An 8,035-nucleotide genomic window follows, 5' to 3' on the forward strand; every position below is an offset into this window, starting at 1 on the left:
ACGAACTTTATTACACTTGCGATTTTATAGATATATTTGGCTTATAGATAGTTTATAAAGGCTCTAGTACCAGTAAAATTGTTTTAATGATGAAACCTTCATAATGAAACATTATAGGAAAAATTCAAAGTTCACCGCTTCAGGCAAGACTCGAACTTGCAACTTTTCGGAACACCGGCGATCGCTTTTAACCAACTGAGCTACCGGAGCTTATACCAAAAGCGTACGAATCTAAGGCGTGTGAACAATAAGGAAGAAATGGATAGATATTCCAAAAGGCCGCAAGTTCCAGTTTTACCCGAAATGGCGAATTTTTCAATATTTTACTTTAATATAAAAACATGTAGTACGGCTCGCAAATGCGGTTTGCAGTCCGGATCCGAAATGTACGGGAAGATCCGCGGATCCGGATCCAGATCCGGATAATTCCATACATTTCGGATCCGGATTGCAAACCCTACTCGCACACGTATCACCATCTCTATACAGATACGCATCAAAAGTGAATTGTAAGGCAAATCGCGTAATGTAGACAAGCTTGCTCGATGCCATCTATCATGCGAGGGTTTCTATTTACGGGCCTAGGTAAATAAGGTGCCCTTTCGTAACAAAGATTCATTGTTGGACACCTTCAGGAAATGTTAGGCTTATTATCCTTTGGATAGGTGTGTGAGGCTGAATGCAGAAGTGATTTTTTAAAGGACTTTTTCAACACACTTGCTATTGAACCGTTTTTAGGCTCATAATACTAGATAAAATAAAAAAAAGATATGAAACCCGCGTGCTATTTTCGCTATGATTATCGAACTTGTGCGTAAATAATCCGATTGACACTTTTTAAATTGTACTTTTACTAACTTTTTTAACAATTAAAATTTGATTAAGTAATATACAGGTTGGCTGAAAAATAAGTGCATTCCCGTTGCCAGCATGAGGTTTCAGCAACTTTTACTATGGGATCAACCACGACTTCGCGAAAAAATTTTTTTACTTTCCCATAGAAAATGGACCAGCCAAAATGTATGAATCAGCCGAATTTTTTTTTGCGATTTCTGGGTTGGTCCCATAGTACCTTTATATACCTTTATAGGTGCTCACCTATAAAAGTATTTTTTGACCTTTTTTATTTGACACTTATAATCGTGTTGTACAACCGCCATCAGACATATCAGAGCGGCCTTAGTGCTCAAAAATATCGAAACATGCACTTTTACTTTTTAGTAGTAGTAGTAAATCTCTTTATTGTACAAAGCAAAAATTGTTAACATGAAATTCATATAAATTTAGGTACAAAGGCGAGCTTATCCCTATAAGGGATTTCTTCCAGCTAACCTTAGAGTAAATGAGTGGAAAATTCGAATTAGATAGACTTTTTTTCTTCTTAATGGACTTGAGGGCACTTTTACTTGATATTAGAGACTTGCCAATCAAACTTTGGTCGTTCCGATATATCAACTTTCGCGGTTTAATCACTTATTGTTGAGGATTGTAGAAGGACCAGGCAGAATAAAAAATTGTTTAAAAATAGAAATGTACTGTATTCTGCCACACAAGTACATATATAAAAATTAGAAAATTATGTTGCTTGTTTCAAGTTCAAAGTTGCAATGTCACAACGTTAGCTAGAGAGAATATCATCAACAGAGGTCGCCCCCGTCTCGCCGCAGTCTCCGGTGAAGCCTTGCGTTTCGTTACAACATGCCCGCCCACGTTGAAAGCTTGGTCTTTCAACTGAAGAGTTAATTTTCGACTGGCAGTGGACATATTTTGCTGAACGCACGACGGATGATCCCAGACGACGTCCTGATGTCGGCCACGCGATTGATGCCATCAGATCCAGGGATGACGCTAACTATTCTGCCGAGCTTCCATTTCATTGGAGGCAGGTTGTCTTCTTTGACGACGACCATGGTATCGGTAGCCAGTTGACCCTTGGCTTGCCTCCATTTGGTTCGCTCCTGAAGTTCAGAAACATATTCTTTATACCAGCGAACCCAGTAGTGTTGCCTCAATTGTTCGATCCTCTGGTACCGTGTCAGTCTCAATGGAGGAATCTCTGTCAGACAGGGAGTCGGAAGAGCTGTGAGTGGTCGTCCAATTAAAAAATGGCCTGGAGTAAGTGGTAGCAGATCAGAAGGATCGCTGGTTAAAGGAGTAAGAGGCCTTGAATTTAAAATTGCCTCTATTTGACACAGTGCGCAATAAATCTCTTCAAAGGTTAAATGACAGTTACCTAAGACTCTAACTAAATGGTGTTTAGTGGATTTTACCCCGGCTTCCCACAAACCGCCAAAGTGTGGTGAATATGGTGGAATAAAGTGAAACCTAATGCCGGCATTGGCTGCAGACTCAGATAACGTCTTCGCATGGCTGGTAAGGAATCTCTTTAAATCATTGTACGCCCCGACAAACTGGGTTCCATTGTCGGAGTATATGTCAGAAGGTAAACCGCGGCGACTAACGAATCGCTTCAACGCCGCCATGTAACCTTCCGCAGACAAGTCACTACATAGCTCAAGGTGTACACATTTAGTTTTAAAACACACAAAGATCACGATGTATACCTTTATGGTTTGACTACCACGACCCTTTCGAGACGCAGCCAGTATAGGACCGGCATAATCTACGCCAACAACCTCGAAAGGAAAGCCTGGCGTTACTCGCGGTGAGGGTAAATTGCCCATAAGTGGCGCAATAGTTGCACCGCGCATACGAGTGCACAGGATGCATTTGTAATATGTTGACCTAGCTTGTGTACGACCACCGATTGGCCAATAGGTAGACTTTACGTATGCTAGCATGGCTTGAGGTCCCGCGTGTAACAAAATGATGTGAACGGCATTGAAATATGTCACCGTTATAAAATGCCCTTTCGGCAAGATAGCTGGGTGCTTTTTATCAAAGCTAAAAGGCCCGTTTCTAAGTCTTCCGCCTACACGCATAAGTCCTTCAGAATCCACAAAAGGATTCAGCTTTGTAAGCGGATCTTTGGCTTTGAGTACAGTTTTATTTTTAACATCATCATATGAGCAAAATGATTCTATCTGCGCTAATTTTACTAAAATATTCATAGCCGCATGAAGTTCTTTAGTGTTAAGGAATCCTGAATTTCTCACACTACCCGGTCGTGCGTTATTGATAAACCGTAGAACGTAAGCGGTGACTCGTTTGAGTTTGGTAAAATTGGAAAACTTCGTAAGATACAATTCTGATAGCGGTCGGTAGCGGGAACTATCTAGTACAGCTTCGCTCGCTACATTTGCAGTGATTACCTCAGCCTTAACTTCATCGCTATCCTTGCTCGCGTGGTGATTTTTGGGCCAGTCCTCTTCGTCATCTTGATTATTCATCTGAACAAAATTGCAACAAATGCTTTTAGAGTTAAGATTACCAGCATTATGACCCGACACTACCCAACCTAGTTTGGTCTCATAAACTATGGGCTTGTTTCGTCCCAATTTAAATTTATCGTTACCTACTAATTCCCAAAAGACCTCGGCGCCAAGAAGAAGATCTATAGCTGCCGGCGAGTGGAACTGAGGATCAGCCAAGACTAAATGTTTAGGTATGTCTAGCAATGATACATTTACCTTTTCCAAAGGTAAGTCGCATGTAGCTTGTGGAACTACGTAAAATGACCTTTTCATGCTAAAACTTTTGTCAAACAAAGATGAAAACCTTGCGTCACATAATTTATGTAGGGTCGACTTAATATTTTGAATACCAGTTAAAGACACATTTACCTCCCTAATAGGTAAGTTCAGTTTTTTGCAAAAGTCAGCTCTAATAAAATTAGGTGAAGACCCATTGTCCAAAAATGCGCGCGCCATGTGTGGTTTACCGTCGCGATCATATACTTCTACTAGCGCAGTAGATAGTATGACTTGACCTTCTAAAGCAGGATGGGCCGGCAACAAGAAACTGCCGTTAGCACTGCAGCCGGGGTCAGGTGCAGGCTCGTCGTGCTCGCTCGGACTGCTAGGAGTCACTTCTATCGCCGGCATTGCTACTGGAGCCTTCGACGGTAACCTATCCACGTGTATAAGTGAGCTATGACGTAATGAACACGACTTGCACGGACCACGTCTACAATACTTCGCTATGTGCCCGGGTTTTAAGCAATTCAAACATACTTTCATCCCTTGAACCTTATCTGCACGTTCTTGATTAGATAACGCGAGAAAGTCGGGGCATTCAAATAACCAATGACCACGCTTACATAACGGACATTCATATGTAAAAAGTGGGCTACTCACAGAATCGGTTTCACGTTCATCTAGTCCTACGAAACATTTTTCCTTTACCCGTTGCACGGCGGAGCGCGCGTGCGCCGCGGAGGCAGCGCCGGCGCCGGCGGCGAGCGGCCAGGACGCGCGACGTTCGGGGCCATCCATCGCCATGGTTTCCAATAGATCCGCACGATCGCTGAGGAAATGTATGATAGCATCGAAAGTAATTGTTTCGCAACTAGGCACAAACTCCTCCCACTCTCGTCTAGTAACATTGTCAAGTTTTTGACATATTATATACACTAATAATGTGTCCCAATGGGTGGTTGGTTCATCAAGGGTCGCTAACGCACGTATATTTTTGCATATCGCGTCAATAAGATGCCGAATAGCTGTCGATGACTCCTTGGTAATTGGGGTTATATTAAATATGGCCTTGATATGATTATTCACCAATAACCGCTTATTGTTGTATCTGTCGCATAATAATTGCCAAGCTATTTTATAGTTACTACTAGATAATGCTAATGATTGTACAATTACCGCGGCACTGCCTTCTAATGAAGCCCGCAAATAATGAAACTTGTTTACATCATCGATGGAGTCGTCATTATTAATCAAACTATCAAATGTGTCGCGAAACTCAAGCCATGTATCATACGAGCCTCCAAATTTGGGTAAAGTAATGGTAGGTAACTTACATTTTACATGTGGATGACGCCGTGTATTATTGTCGGAAACCCCATCGCTAGGCGCGACCTTGGTATGCATGGTTACTAATTCCTTAGCCGCCGCGACTGACGAGTAGTACAGATCCTCGAAATCAGACCTCTCGTTCAATTGGGCCTCGTCATCCTCCGCCATATACTCCAACTTGGTTTGAATCTCGTCATACGTGTTGTAAACACATTCTAATTTAGCAATCCGAAGTTGCAGTTCCGTCACCTGAGCCGCACACCATACTTTTTCGGCTAACTCGCGTATATAACCTGAAAATTTAGTTAATCGCGACTTAATATGACCCCTCTTCTTAGTTAACTCTTTAAACAAGGCTTCATCCATCTTAAATTGCACTTAGTATTTACCTTCTTAGCACTATCAACACTCTGTTTCACCAAAAACACCAGCACAATGAACCGGGAACATAAACAAACACTTTCTTACGAATTTAATGCTAATTACTCCGATGTTGTTTACTATAAGCAGGCCGGCTAAGTTATGGCGATAAGTACCTATGTCGGCCGGGCGCACCGTTAGATACCTATGGCAAAAAAACGTTTATCGGCGCTCGACCGATGCACTTATTATGCAATTATGTAATTGAGATTTATTTGAGTTTTAAAGTATGATTTATTTGTATCGTGGTTTTTTAAATAGGTTACGGTTATTGTTTAAAGGCCTAATATAGGGTTTTTAAGCATAAGTTTCTTTGTAAATTGTGTCAAATAGAGGAATATTATAGAAAATAGTTATTAATGCTTCTTACGTAAAATGATTGACATATATTAAAGGAACGGACTCACTTTTAGCTCTTCTTAACCTGTTCACTCCTTATCGACGTCGTCGGATTGTAGTTTTCCGGAATAACGGTAGAACAGTTGAGCACTTCGTAGCTGATGGATGAAGATATAGCCGCCTCGGGATGTTTCAAGCTGCACTCCTCACTGGAAAGCCGGTATGTTGGATGCGCAGGAAATATTCCACACGATGCGTTTCTTCTTTGTCTCAGCCGTAATGGCGGTCCTTGGACCTTAATATCTCGTAGCTCGCTGATTCAAATAATTATCTGGCATCGAAGACCATGTTGAGGATTGTAGAAGGACCAGGCAGAATAAAAAATTGTTTAAAAATAGAAATGTACTGTATTCTGCCACACAAGTACATATATAAAAATTAGAAAATTATGTTGCTTGTTTCAAGTTCAAAGTTGCAATGTCACAACGTTAGCTAGAGAGAATATCATCAACAGAGGTCGCCCCCGTCTCGCCGCAGTCTCCGGTGAAGCCTTGCGTTTCGTTACAACACTTATTAAATCATATTTATAACCATATCGCGAATTTATTTTGTCACCTTTACGAGTACGACACAGGTTACAAAATAAATTCGCGATAGACCCAGTTATACATCCATACTTAATATTATAAATGCGAAAGTCTGTCTGTCTTTCTGTCTGTGTATTCCCTCTTCAATTTTAAACCGCTGAATCGATTTAGATTAAATTTGGCATAGAGATAATGAGTCCCTGAGAAGGACATAGGATAGTTTTTATCCCGAAACACATCCCTTAAAAAAGTAAAAAGCGGTCTGGAATTAAGATAATTAATGAAGAGCCTGCTAATTTGTGTGCTTATATGCTCAAACTGAATGATTGCTATGAGAATTTTTCCAGGCGCTATACTTACTTTAGCTGCTGTTACCAAAGATAGATATAACTCCGTAAAAGATGGATACAGTCTAAGAAAAAAACGTGCCTCGAAAATCAAGAAAATTTGATTCTCGGTCAGAGGGCGCTACTAGCTTTGGCCTACTGCCGTATATATGGCGTTGACGGTTTCGTTTGTTATTTAACAATTTTAACGCATATCAGTGAAAGAACATGGGTCAAAATCATAAAAATAATTAATGCAAATAAAAAAAATCATTTATCCATATTTAAATACATTTTATCGTATTTTTATAAGTCTTCATTTTTAGTTTTAAAGTGTGTTGATAGATGGCAGTGAATTTACTGTGGTTACAAAATTTACTATGACAGTACCGCTCTAGTATAAGTTACTCTATGCTGTTACTAAGTCCACGCAGACGAAGTTGCGGGCAAAAGCTAGTATTATATAATAGTTGATAGTGACTGAAACTACAATATTTTCTTTCTGCACATTTTGCCAGCCCTAAGTTTTCGTAAACTGCCAGCCAACTGCCCGTGTGTATAAACAAAGGCGTCAGGGCTGTCCATCACCGGCCGCTACTGAAAACCAATTTATGATGCTTTATGAAAGGCATGTTGATGAGTTTCGGGATAAAATACTGATAAGTAAATTGATTGAAATACCCGTGCGAAGCCGGGGCTTAGCGAGCCTTACGGCCCGGCCACAACTTCGCGCGACGGCGGCAGCGGCGAGCGGCGGCCATAGGTTGGAGCGAGACACAGCGATCGGAATCGGACCTTTCGTTCTCTCCTATGGCCGCCGCTTGCCACTACCGCCGCCGCGCGATGTCGTGCCCGGGCCGTTATAAAACAAAGTCTCTGTTTGTTCGCAATAAACTCCATAACTACTGAACGGATTCTCATGCTGTTTTCACCTATCAATAGAGTGATTCCCGAGGAAGGTTTAGGTGTATAATTTGTTAAGGTTTACCCGTGCGAAGCCGGGGCGGGTCGCTAGTACTTTATATAATTATTTGTATGTATTTTAATATTTCTCCGAGCTTATCTCACTTGAAGCCCGATTAAGATTTAACAACTTGTTTTGAACCAATTTTTTAATATTAAAAGTAGTGGTGCCTCAAATTAAAAAGTACCGTCAACCGGGGTGAATAGGGATGGCTGGGGTGAATAGGGACAGAACTCAAAATGAGATCTACGTGACAATTTATTAATATCTACCCACTCAAATGGTATCGTTTCATTGAAAATAACAGTAGATTTTGTATGATAAAATTTGTGTGTGTAGATATTAAAAAAATGACAAGTAAATGTAATTTTACAGTTTGTCCCTATTCACCCCAGCCATCCCTATTCACCCCGGTTGGCGGTATCTATGTTCCTATTGTTTATCAAATATCTCAACCGTGAAGAATAAACCCAA

This window comes from Cydia strobilella, chromosome 8 (genome assembly GCF_947568885.1).
Source record: "Cydia strobilella chromosome 8, ilCydStro3.1, whole genome shotgun sequence".
In the NCBI taxonomy this organism is placed as follows: Eukaryota; Metazoa; Arthropoda; class Insecta; order Lepidoptera; family Tortricidae; genus Cydia; species Cydia strobilella.